The sequence below is a fragment of the Crocuta crocuta genome, unplaced genomic scaffold, assembly GCF_008692635.1.
Source record: "Crocuta crocuta isolate KB4526 unplaced genomic scaffold, BGI_CrCroc_1.0 scaffold93, whole genome shotgun sequence".
NCBI lineage: Eukaryota > Metazoa > Chordata > Mammalia > Carnivora > Hyaenidae > Crocuta > Crocuta crocuta.
This window is the reverse complement of record NW_027529641.1, coordinates 4964470-4978342: the sequence shown is the minus strand read 5'-3', so window position 1 is coordinate 4978342 and position 13873 is coordinate 4964470.

Genomic DNA, 13873 nt, shown 5'->3' with positions numbered 1-13873 from the left:
AGTCAACCTTCCTTTTTTCAATAACACAGAAGGGATAGAATTCTTAGTGATTTGAACTATAGAAGCTATTAAGACAGCCAGAATGTATATCATGCTTCACTTTATGAAAGTTTTCAGTCAGATTTGAAAGCTTAAAGAAACAAATTAAAATTAGTCACGTAAACATATTAAAATTACCAAAGAGCTATCTAAAATGACCTGAATTTTTAAAAGTTCCTTCCAGTAGTGTGAAGGGAAACTGAAAATCAGAATTATTTGTTATTTCCATGGCTTTCTTTTAGATCTAGTACTCAAGAATATGTTTGCAATGTGCCAAAAATGGATAATCATACTATTTCAAATTAGTGACAATTAAAAAAAAAAACCCTTGAGCTAGGATTATATTATTTAAATGATTCTTGATGATTTAAAATTATTCTTGATGAAAAGAAAGGATATTATTCCCATGAAAACAAGAAATTATATAGTTCATTTATTCCATCTGCAAGCAAGCTGAAGAAGCCTGTATCCCTTACAAAGGAGGTGTTTCATTTATTTAAAAGGCTATATTCTTTTAAGCTAGTTATTGAGCATAATCATTTAAAATTCCATTGGAAGTCTGGCTGGACACATTGCACAGGATGATTAATGAATTAGGATTAGGGTATTCTATTTACTAACAGAAAATAAACATCCAAAATCAAGAGTGCTTATAAAATATAAAATATTTCCAAGGAAAAAAATTCTCATTTAAGTACTCGTATGAATACTGCACCATTTTCATCTGGCACAAAGGCAATCTCTTTTTCTCATGGTACTTGATACTAGTCTTAGGTTGCGATCAGGAAGAGATCTATTCTGTCATGATTCAGAAAAATTTCCTCCAAACCATAAATCTGAAAACACACACACACACACACACACACACACACAAGCATCTTAAAAGCAAAGTTTTCTTTTACATTCAATTGTTAAACATTTGTATCAGTGGAATTTCAAACTGGGGTATGTTTAAAGCATGGAATAGTACTCAGATATAAAAAAGAAGGAACTATTGATACATATTGATATATATGATAACTTGGATGGAGTGAAAGAAAATGATGCTGAGTGGGAAAGCCAATCCCAAAGCTATATTCTCTACAATTCCACTTCTATAATACTTTTAAAATGACAAAATTATGGACATGGAGAATAGATTGGTAGTTCCCAGGCGTTAAGTGAAGGGAAAGGGCAGGAGAGAAGTGAGTAGATCTATAACAGGGCAATCAAGGGATCCTTATAGAGATGGAAATGGTCTGTATCTTCACAGAAGTGATGGACACTTGGACCTACACATGTGATCAAATTGTATAGAATTAAATACATATGCATACAAGTGAGTTCAAGTGCAACTAGGGAAATCTGAACTAGGTCTGAGGATTGTACCAATGTCAATATCCTGGCTGTGATATTGTACCATAATTTTGCAAGATGTTACCATGGGAGGAACTGAGTAAAAGCACCTGAAATTCCTCAGTACTATTTCTTTTTTTTTTTTATTTAAATGTTTTTATTTATTTCTAGGAGAGAGAGACAGCGTGAGCAGGGGAGGGTCAGAGAGAGAGGGAGTCACAGACTGAAACAGGCTCCAGGCTCTGAGCTGGCAGTCAGCACAGAGCCCGACGCGGGGCTCGAACCCACGAACCGCGAGATCATGACCTAAGCGAAAGTCGGAAAGTCGGACGCTTAACCGACTAAGCCACCCAGGCGCCCCTCCTCAGTACTATTTCTTACAGGGGCATATGAATCTACAATTATTTCAAAATAAAACCTTTAAGTTAAAAGTTTCATTGTTTTTGGATAGTGCCTTCGAACCTGACTGAAAACAATATGCTGTCTTTTGGAATAAAAATATTAGCAAGACATATGTGCTGAGAAAATACACAATATTCCCACATACCCTGCACCTTTCACGCGTCCTGATGATGGGGCTGAATAGGCCTTTAACTTGGGGAACAAAACAAGTCCAACAAACTTGAACTCTGGAAAGCTTCCGAGGGCACCTGGGTGGCTCGGTCGGTTAAGCGTCCACTTCAGCTCAGGTCATGATCTCCCGGTTCGTGGGTTCGAGCCCCGCGTCAGGCTCTGTGCCGACAGCTGGCTCAGAGCCTGGAGCCTGCTTCGGATTCTGTGTCTCCCTCTCTCTCCGACTTTCCCCTGCTCATGCTGTCTCCCCCCAACCCCCTCTCTCAGAAACAAACAAACAAATAAATAAACATTATTAAAAAAAAAAAAAGAAAGAAAGAAAGAGGGGCGCCTGGGTGGCTTAGTCGGTTAAGCGTCCGACTTTCGCTTAGGTCATGATCTTGCGGTTTGTGGGTTCGAGCCCCGCGTCGGGCTCTGTGCTGACTGCCAGCTCAGAGTCTGGAGCCTGTTTCAGAGTCTGTGTCTCCCTCTCTCTCTGACCCTCCCCTGCTCACGCTGTCTCTCTCTCTCCTAGAAATAAATAAAAAAACATTAAAAAAAAAAAAAAAAGAAAGAAAGAAAGAAAGAAAAGCTTCCGAACTCTCAGAAGCCCCAGGTTCTATGCTTCTCCTGGTCCCAAAAGATGTTCAGAGAAACCTTTTCAGATGCTCTGGAACAGAGTCCTGGCTGTCTTGTTACTATGTGTAAAAATATCAAGCTTCAAAAAATACGCATTATCTAAAACATTTTTCTCCCTCCGTGGACTTCCCTCTTCCCACAGCAGGTGTTTTGTGCTTAGATAGGACCAGAAGAAAACTCCCTCCTTGCATGGCACGCCCTCCCCACCCTCTGGGTGTTGTGAGTGCAGGAAGCTTGCATTCCAGCTCTGTGTCCTTGTCCCCTATACAGTCCATGAGTGGCCGCGCACCTCCGCTCCCACCTGAAGTAGCTCTGGCCTCTTCGTTTTGTCCAAGCTGTGGGATGGGTCCAAGAAAACAATCGTTTGGAAGGGCTCTGAGCAACCTTAACTGTGAAGCCCTTAGTTCCTTCTTGCTACACTTTACAGCTATGTTGGGATTCTCCAAACCAGCTGTTCTCACAGGGGAAGCTGTTAACAACTGCTCTAGAAAGAAATAACTCTTGCCGTTTCTAAAGTCAAAAACTTTGGCTATTAACACACGAACTGTTCTTCTAATTCATCTCTTTTTATGCCAGAACCTGTCCAACTCTTGGCTCTGGAATGGTTTTCAGTGTCATTTCCTCACGTTTTTTCCTACTTTTTTTCTGCTTGGATCTCACAGAAGGCGTGCCGGCTTGTCTTTATCTTTTCCCCTTCAAATCTGTTTAGCCCACGCATCTCCATAGCCACTAATGCAACAGGTCCCTCCAGGGAGGATGCCACCTCCCCTACTTTGTCATATATGAAGCCTAGGAAACAGGACTGTCTTTTGTTGTTGCAGGAGATGAGCTACTGAGGGAGAGAGTTGCCAAGATCCTGCGAACAAGTTGATACAAGAAATAATAACACACTTATCTGTTTAGAGAAGGCACAGTCTACTCTTTGATAGGAATACTTAGCAGCCTGTCCCCCTAGTAAAGCCCGGGTGAGTCGGATCGGGATCCTCAAGCAATTTATGAATTCCAGGGAGAAGTTGGTATACAGTATGTAAAATAACTTTGAAGCTTTCTTTTATTTGGCTTGTCTGCAATAATAGTTTTGGGCAGGGGGGTGAGGGGAAGAACTATTTAAAATAAATTCTTCTTTAAATTTTTTTTTTACTTTATATTTATTTGAGAGAGAGAGAGAGAGAGCCAGAGAGGGACAGGGTCAGAGGAAGAGAGAGAGAGAGAACCCCAAGCAGGCTCCACACCCAGCACTGGACCAACTGGGGTCTCGATCCTACGACCCTGGGACCATGGCCTGAGCTGAAAAGAAGAGTCAGATGTTCAACTGACTGAGCTACCCAGGTGCCCCTAAAAGAAACTCTTTTTGATGCCATTTAAAATGAGGTGGGGGGAGGTTCACGCTCTACTCTTGTTGGTGATTCAGACCCGGCACTGCCTGGAGGCGAGATTTGGAAATGTTTACTGTTCTCCAGGCTTTCTCACCTCCTGGCACCTTTGTGGGTCCCAAGGCTCCGTCAGCAATTTGGTGGTCAATGTGGGCCAGCCCGTGGTAATAGGCACACCTCGCTCATAAGGCAGTGCCTGCCACTGGCTCCCATATTTCGGTAAAGAGGCTCCTCCCCTGTCCCTTGCTTCCCCACCCCTCCTGTGGGTGGCAGACGTGGAGAGACACAGGTCCGACGAGCTAGACAGCAGAGGAACTTTCCATGGGAACCAGCTGCATCCAGTATGGACATTCCAATTCAGCACGAGACCCAGGCTCTGCCTTCTCNCAGACCATTGATAGTTATGCTTTACTCCCAAGCCCTGTTTTCAGCTCTTCATATTCACAAAGTAGTACAAGAAAACAAAACAAAACCAAAAGAAGAGTTAATTCCAATAAGTTCTTGGGCATCTGGGGCCAGGCATCTCGGTGACACAGAAAACACAAACATCAGTCATCTCGGGCTGCAGAGACCTAATTAAAGCCATCCATCCGCGTGGAACCAAACATTGGCTTCTGGTCACATCAATCCAGTGGTCTTGAGAGAGATTCCCCCTCTTCAGGTCTCAGTTTCTCCTTTCAGACAATAAGGAAATTGAAACACGTGATTTTCAGGGGGACTTTCAGAGCTAACATTCTTAGAACGTATAAATGAATTCTTTTTTAAAACTTTTTTTTTTATCTCTGAAAGAGAGAGAGAGACAGCGTGAGTAGGGAGGGTCAGAGAGAGGGAGACACAGAATCTGAAACAGGCTCCAGGCTCTGAGCCAGCTGTCAGCACAGAGCCCAATGCGGGGCTCGAACCCAGGAACCGTGAGATCATGACCTGAGCCGAAGTCGGACGCTTAACCGACTGAGCCACCCAGGTGCCCCAAATGAATTCTTTTGAAAAAGGAGGTGAAGATGAAGTTCTTGAGAAGTGCCATGTCACTGAAAAAGATTTAGCAAGGGGCATCTGGGTGGCTCAGTCGGCTGAAGATCTGACTGGGGTCACGGGATTGAGCCCTGCGTGGGGTTCCATACTGAGGATGGAGTTTGCTTGGGATTCTCTCTCTCCGTCCACCCCTTGCCCCTGCTCTCTCCCTCAAATAAAAATTAATTAATTAATTAAATTTCTAAAAAATGTTTCACAAGTTTGTACATATTTTTAAAGTTTATTGTTTTTATTTCAAAAGAGACAGAGAGAGCACTAGCGGGGGAGGGGCAAAGAGAAAGGGAAGGAAAGAATCTAAAGGAGGCTCTGCACGATCAGCCAACGTGGGGTTAGAACTCCTAAATCATGACATCGTGACCTGAGCCAAAACCAGGTGTCGGATGCTTAACTGACTGAGCCACCCAGATGCCTCAGCAAACTTGTATATTAAAAAAAAAAAAAACTCAGATTAGGGGCGCCTGGGTGGCTTAGTCGGTTAAGCGTCCGACTTTCGCTTAGGTCATGATCTCGCGGTTCGTGGGTTCGAGCCCCGCGTCGGGCTCTGTGCTGACTGCCAGCTCAGAGCCTGGAGCCTGTTTCAGAGTCTGTGACTCCCTCTCTCTCTGACCCTCCCCTGCTCACGCTCTCTCTCTCTCTTTCCTAGAAATAAATAAAAATATATATTAAAAAAAACTCAGATTCAGATACTAAGGGTCCTTCTGTCTGAATATTTATATCCAAGGACTAACAGTTACAAGGTTGCACAGAGAAGTAAAAGTCACCAGCATGGAAGACTGACTCATGATTCGATCCCTTACAATATTTTTTCCTCAATTGAACATCCTTCCAGGTGCAAGAAAAACACTGACCCATACCTGTCACATCAATTTTGTATTAGGTCAGTCTCTCTACAATGGTGACGATGCTGCAAATATGTAACAACACAAGGCTGCAAAACNAAAGATTTGCATTAACTTCTCACTTTGGAACAGTGCTGGCAACCTCCGACCACGAACATGATAGATGAGTCAAGCTTGGTTCTGAAAATCTGCACATGTTTGTCATTGTTACCTAGGTAATTAATTTTGGCCACATTTTAGTTCATGTCTTTGATATTAAGTTCCAATTAAATGTGTTTCTCCCATTATTTGCTATGATATGTGGCTCCTTTTTAAGTGGACTTTTTGTAAGTGGTGTATCCCTGTCGATGATCATCAGGTGATGAGAATTCACTGCACTTAGCAATGAAGGCCAGCAGAATGCGTCCACTTAGAAATAGTGGCGGCTATGCTCAAAGAAATCTCCAGATCCAGTGTGGACCGCCTAAAACCTCAGTAGCATCAACATGGGAGGGGGTGAGGCAAGCGCTCTGATAGGAAGAGCCTGACTTAAATCCTGTTTGGATCACAGTAGGTATTGTTTATCAAGGGCTCACTATAATTCAGTCTACAAACACCATCTCTTATAAACATCACAACAATCTTACAAGATAGCTACAATTAGAATTACTCCAGTTTCACAGACCACGAAGCCAGCACAGAGCTGTCTTCCACTCACCCACCTACTAAGAGGCTAAGAGACTTGTAACCCAGGCAGTGTCGCTCAAGCGCCCATACTGGTCGGACTCAATGGTTTGTAAAGGACACGGAGCTGTGAGAGTTGGGCCAGGGGCTTGGGACTTTCTGAAAAGTTCCCAGATGATGCTGTCATGCAGCCAAGGGCCAAAACCCGATGCAGAGCAACCCTTCTCTGGATTTAACGTGCACATGTGTTCCTTGCCAGTTCTGGTCTGGAGGCAAAGCAGATTCTGTGATTCTGTAGAGCTAATAAACTCCCATGGGAAGCTGATGCCGGCAGTCAAGGACCACATTTTGAGGGCCAGTGTAGGTCTCTCTATTCGGAGCCAATTTTGAAGGGGCTGATAAAAAGGTCTGGGAGGGCTAGCCCCTACCTCATCTAGAAGCCAGCCCTTGATGGCATCGTTCAGGGGATCCTTGAAAATTCACCCGCAGGCAGCATGTCCCTCAGCAAGTGCCTCTTCCCTTGGTGAAGCAGGGAAATAAAGGCTAATCTTTCATAATTTTGAGTTGTGGAGATGCCAACTTGATATAAGTAGAAAAGGAAAGGAAAACCACCTCCAGACACCCTCCCTGTCTCTTCTCTATGCTGTTGGGGATTTTATCGCCAACCTGAGGGTTTGCCAACCAGTACCCAGGACTGAAGAAACTCCTCCTTTTCTGGCACTTTAATGACACATCTCTCCTTTCCAAAAGGGAGCCTGAGGTTATTTTGTTTTTTTTCTGGAACTCCAGGACCAGTACCACTGGGAAAGGAATAGAGATCGTCTGCACTGGTACCCAAAGCCCTTTGAGAAGTCTTCCAACCCTCCTCCTTCAGGCTCTGGCTGCCCTCAAATTAGTCCCGGAGGCACACACATTGCTGTTATTAAATAACTATTATTGTTTAACAGTAACGGAATACATTGTGTACAGAAAAGATACAGTCGTTACCAGATGGACCTAAAATCTAAATGATACAAACAGGCACCAAACAGACACATTGAGGAAGCCTGTGTGCCAGTGGATTACGTAAGGCTGGGGTAGAGAAGGAGTGGCGGGCGACTGCAAGATGTTTATCGTCATGACGATATCTGGGTAAAGAAGGAGCCACGCAGTTTAACTTCAAAGTGGATGTGAAGAGCTGCATGTCTGTTTGAGGGCTAGTGAGACACAGCTCAAATGCTGGAGCACTCAGACAGTTTGCCTTCTGCCACTTGCAGAGGGATGCGTGCGTGTGTGCATGCGCACGTGTGCGCAAGTATGCATGTGTGCATATTTAAAAGGGAGCTTTGGATGGAGAGAGGGAGATATTTAAAGGTAATAGGACAATACAATATTTCTTCTCACTCTGTTGAATTCTGGCCGGAACTGGATCACACACCTTCAGCATCCTGGCCATGACGCTCCGGCTTTTAAACTTACCAAGAGCAAGCGCTGAAGTCCCCTGGGAATGCGTCACAGAGGAACCCCCGGACGGCATGCACTGCACACCACTTCCACTCCAAAACCTTCTCCAGGTCTTAAGAAAGGCCAGACCTGGCTAGAAAGGAGTCTTCTTTCTCCAGAGGCCAAACTGTAAGTGGTTTGTTTGTTTTATGTTTCTGTTATTTTGTTCTATGTTAGTTGGAAGCTTCCTGAAGCCTTAGTTGCTGGCAAGACATTAGGGATGGACCTGCAGTTTGATGCCTCTGACTGCAGTCACCTGGCTTGTGGTCCCCTGTCCCACACTTTCCACTTCACCAAACCAGCTTCTATAGGTGGAATGCTTCCTTTCAGGAGACGTCAACCCATGCCCTGAGCTGCCCTGCTTTGCTAAAGGGCCCCTCAGGCACATCCAGTTTGACCAATATCACTCTCCTAGCACCCCTCACCCCCAAAGAGTGTCCTGGAGCCTAGAATCTCTGATTCACATGGACCAAGAGCCCACTGTCCTGAGCCCTCTAAGGTCAATTCATGAAGGTCAGAGGGAGCATAAGCATCTAGAGAAATGTTCCAGGACACCTTCTAGAATCTAATGGCATCCCCCAAGGAAAAGCCTGCATTCCCTAAGAGCCCTCAAAAAAACAAACATTTAAAAAAAACCTTAACATCTTCCATCCCCTGCTATATCCTAAATTCTCATTAAGATGACATTTTGCTCCCAAAGGATTCCAGTGGTCATTTTCAGATATCTCTTTTTAAAACTCCTTCAATACCTGATGTGTGAAAAACATTTGAACTGAATTTACCACTCATAATTCGAACCAACGTTAAGGAAGATTTGTCAACAAGGTTTTTGTAGAAATGTCTATAAGTATACAGGCCTTTAGCATACATGTAATAGCATGAGGTGGCTGAAGAGAGTTATAAAACTATGCAACATATCATTCCATAAAGCAAGAATGTCTCAGGTAATGAAAGAGAGAACATACTTCAGGGTGAGGTTAAGACTTTAAAAAATCTTCAGACAAGACTGGGTTTATGGTAAAACATTTGCCTCTGTTGTACAGTCCAGAGTTGCCTGTGCTTCCCAGCATGGTTCAGACTGCATAGCTAGTCTTTCCCACCAGATTATGAGCTCCATGGTGTGAAGAGTAGGGGGGTGGGTCTGTTCGGTTCACTATTACATCACTATTCCCAGAACCCAGTTCAGAGCTTGGCAACACAGCAGGATCCTGTAAGCGTTTGTTGAATGAACTACTTCTGTACCTGACTGCTGGGAAAGTCCACCCGTTGTATTAAAAAGGGGTGAGGGGGCGTGGTGGAGTCATTGCTTTCAAATTTATTTATTTAATTCTACTCCTGGAAAAGTAGTATTTCTTGAACTCAACTTCCCAGCTATGGTTGAATATGCAAATCTTAGCGATAGTGTCTAATATTAACTAAGGGCTTACGATGCTTCATTGCTTATTTTATTGGACCCTGACAACATCCATTGAGTTATCCTCATTGCCATGCCCATTTTACAGATGAGGACAGTGAAGTCCATGGTTGGCCAAGCTCCCAGAGCCAGGAGGAAGTAGAGCCAGAATCCAAGCCCAGGCTATCTGTCTCCACCTCACTGCACACCCATTCCTGGGAAAGAATACATTGGGTTTGGGTAATAAAGACAAATCTTCTGCTTCCCCCAAACTGTATAGCATATTTTTAATTTAAAACCCAAAGCTACTAGGCTTCTGAATCAGGATCTACTGGATTCAAATCCTAGCTCCAAACATGTGACTTCAGGCAAATGACTTACCTCTTTGAAAGCAGAAAAAACACCTGTCTCCTAAAGATGATGTGTGGAAACTCTCGGGCCCATTGTTTCACCGGGCAAAGCTAGTGGCTTCTAGTAAGGGCTTCTTCTCTCTTCATACACACTGGGGGAGGAGTAAGGATTTTATGAGATAAAAGATATTTATAGACAAATAATTGCATTTACCAGCGGGATACGAAGAGAAGCGTGTGGGGGTGCATGACTGGCAGAAATGCAGATTGTATACATGCTGGCAAATATTTGGTGGCTAGAAGTCTGAGCGCCGCAAAACAAACCATTCCTATTTATAGCTGAGGATGGACAGCCTGCAGGCTTTGCAACTGTGTTTTCCTCTTGCGGCTCGGAAGGAATGGAGATTTCAGACCAAGTCCCAAGTTTTTAATGACAGTCCACACCAAGTTTTAGATTTAACAGTCTGAGGGCCCCTATGTCATGAACTGAATATGTGAAGTTCAAAAAACTGGAATGGAATTTAATTTCCAGAGGGATCAGGACCTTTTGCAAGTAACTGAGGACCTAGGGTGCATAAAATGCACACACATGTGCAGGAGAGAGCTTTAAGTAGAAGGGCAGAGCTGAGGCCTCTTGTAAAAAAAATGCTAAATACAATTCTGAAAACAAGCAGGCCCCTATATTCCTTGAGCTGGAAAGAAGTGGGCATACAGGTATGTTGACAAAGACTGGGCTCAGTGACGAGGTTTTAAAGAACTAAAAAAAATTTTAGTGGGAAATAATACCTCCTCTCTCTTCTCCTTCCCTTCCTCTCCCTCTTCCTCCTCCTCTTCCTCTTTCCCTCTCCTCTTCCTCTCTTTCTCTGTTCATGTGTACGCATGCGTGCATGTACACACACACACACACACACACACACACACACACAAGCACACACACACACAGTATCCGCAAGGATTCCATCCTGAAGGCTGCTGACTGGCTCCTGTGGGTGGTCACTCCCCAAAGAATGTGTTCTTTTGGGTTTCCCTGTGGGAGGCCTCCAGTCCTCTCTCCTGGCCCCTAGCCTGCTTTCTGTTGGTCGTTTTCACTCTTGCTTTCTGTCCATGGAAGCCCTCTCCTGATTTATGCCCACTGCCTGAAATCCTACAGACGGGAAGATTCCACATCATGCTCATAGTAAACATAATGCATTATTTAATTTCTTCTCAAGCTGCAAAAAGATTTCCTTGAAAACAATGGTCACCGGAACGTGGCTATATTTTGCAAGGGGAAATAACAAAGTGGCCAAGGAAAAGCTCTGTACAAACTCAGGGAGAGCATACAAATTAGCCCTTTCGTATGTATACATTTTGGTTTCCTTACAGAAACCTTACCCTTCCTAACTTTCATAGTAGCACACTGACAGCAGCAGACAGAAATCATTCTGAAATAGCAAGGGAGCCATATGGAAATTACAGGCAGGTCTAGATCATTTGAATTGTTCTAGTCTGGTTTTTCCCTTTATTTGAAATATTGTGTGCTTAGGAAAGTTAAAACACAGCTAACGGCATGGGAGAAAATAGTTGCAAATCCTATGTTTGATAAGGGACTGGTATCCAGAACATGTAAAGAATTCCTATAACTCAATTACAAAAAGACGTATAACCCGATTTTAAAATGGGCGAAGGATCTGAGGAAATATTTCTCCAAAGAAGGTAATACAATGGTCAATAAGTACATGCCAAGATGATCAGCATAGTTAGCCATCAGGGAAAAGCAAATCAGAACCACAATGAGATGTCCCTTCCTTTGCTCCTAGGTGGCTATAATAAAAAAGACACAATGGCAGGTGGCAGTGAGGATGTAGAGAGACTGGAGTAATCATACATTGATGGTGGGGGTGTAAAACGGTGTAGCCACTTTGCAAAAGAGTCTGGAAATTCCTCAAAATGTTCAACATAGAGTTACCAAATGACCCAGCAAGTCCACTCTTAGGTGTCGACCTGAGAGAAATGAAATTTACATCCACACAGAAGTTTATACATGAATGTTCATAGTGGCATTATTCATAGGAACCAAAAAATGGACGCAAACCCAGGTGTTTTATGAACTCATGAATGGATAATAAAATGGGGTATGTCCATAAAATGGAATATTATTCAGCCCTAAAAAGGAGTTGAAATACTGATCTATGCTATAACATGATTAAACCTTGAAAACATTATGCTACCTGAAAGAAGCCATTCACAAAAGAACACTCACCATATGATTCCATTTATTTTTTTTTAATGTTTATTTATTCTTGAGAGAGAGAGAGAGAACGAGCAGGGGATGGGCAGAGAGAGAGGGAGACACAGAATTCAAAACAGGTTCCAGGTCCTGAGCTGTCAGCACAGAACCCAATGCGGGGCTCAAACCCACAAACTGAGAGATCATGACCTGAACCAAAGTCAGATAGTTAACTGACTGAGCCACCCAGGTGCCCCCGATTCCATTTATATAAAAGGTCAGGAATAGGCATATCTATAAAAACAGAGTTTGACTAGGGCTGGGGGAGGAGAAGTGAGGAATGACTCCTAAAGAGCAGAGGATCCCTTTTTGGGGGTGAGGATCCTGTTCTGAAATTAGATCATGGTGGCTGATTGCGCAGCTCTATGAATATACTAACACCACTGAATTGCACTCTTTAAATGGGTGAATTTTACAGCATGTGAATCATATTTCAAAAAGTACATTTCACATAGAAAATTAATTCCATGTTCACATTTTGTAACTGTTCTAAACACCTTAATTTATCATTTTGTTTATAACCCCCCTTAGTACACCTGTTAGGCTATTTCTATCCCTAATGGTAAAAATACATATACATTTTGACATTAACATTTAAAAGAAGATGACAATAGTTAGGAGTGAAACTCTTCCGCTTCTCTCAACGTTAGTATCAGGAAATGCCACCATTTGACTGTGAAGTAGGTGGGTGGGCTAGTTGGGGTGGGAACGGACCTCCTTTGAGACACAAAAGCTCTCAGGAAGAAGGTCTCTCTTCTTCCCCATTCATTTGTTACCTGAGGAAAGAATTGCATCATTCTGCAACTGAGGGGACTTCCTGGATTTTCAGGGCAGTGGACTGTTTTCTGACCACCACTGAAAGAAAGTTGAATAAGGAGGGTGGAAGAGAATTGGGACTGAAAACATGAGTGGCATGTCCCTGACCCCCATTACAAGGCTCTGTTGATTTTCTCATGTTTGTTTGTTTGTTTGTTTGTTTATGGGGAGAAGGTGGCGGAGAGAGAGAAAAAAAAATCCCAAGTAGGCTGCACACTCTCAGCACAGAGCCTGACACGGGGCTCAAACTCACGAACTATGAGATCATGATCTGAACCAAAACCTGAGCCACCCAGGCGCCCCACAAGGTCCTGTTTAAATCTCTGCTTCTCCAGATTGGGAGGAACTTAATGGAGGACCGTGGGGGAAAAGAAGGGGGGAAGTGGNATGAGCACTGGGTGTTATGTGGAATCCAACTTGACAATAAACTATTAATAAATAAATAAATCTCTCCAGAGACTTCCTGGCCTCTTCCTCCCCCCACCAGCCCCCCATCCTGGGAGCATGGCAGCTCCTTGGAATCTGGCCCTTCCTTTTCTTACTGCCCTCACCAGCTTGGCTCCTAGTCACCAGTCTCTCCTTTGACCAGAGGCAGAAGCTGACCCAGTCATTATCTTTGTGGCCCTAGCCCTTATCTTATTTTTATTTTTATTTATGTATGCGTGTGCATGTCCCTAGCTTTTAGAACTATGCCCAGCACAGGGCAATCTTCCTGTAAATGTTTATCAAGTGAAAAACCAACTGTCGAGGTGCCTGGCTAATTCAGTAGAGCATGTGACACTTGACCTTGGGGTTGTAAGTTCGATCCCCACATTGGGTGTAGATTAAATTAAATTAGATTAAAAAAATCTAATTTTTAAATTAAATTTTTAAATTTAAAAATTTAATTTTTAAATTAAATTTTTAAATTAAAAATTTAATTTAAAAATTAAATTTTTAATTTAAAAATTTAATTTTTAAATTAAATTTTATAATTTATAAAATTAAATAAAATAAAGATTAAATAAAATCTTTAAAAGGAAATGTATTTTCTGCTTCCATGTTATGATTATTTTTTAAGTCTATTTATTGCTTTTGAGATTGAGAGAGCA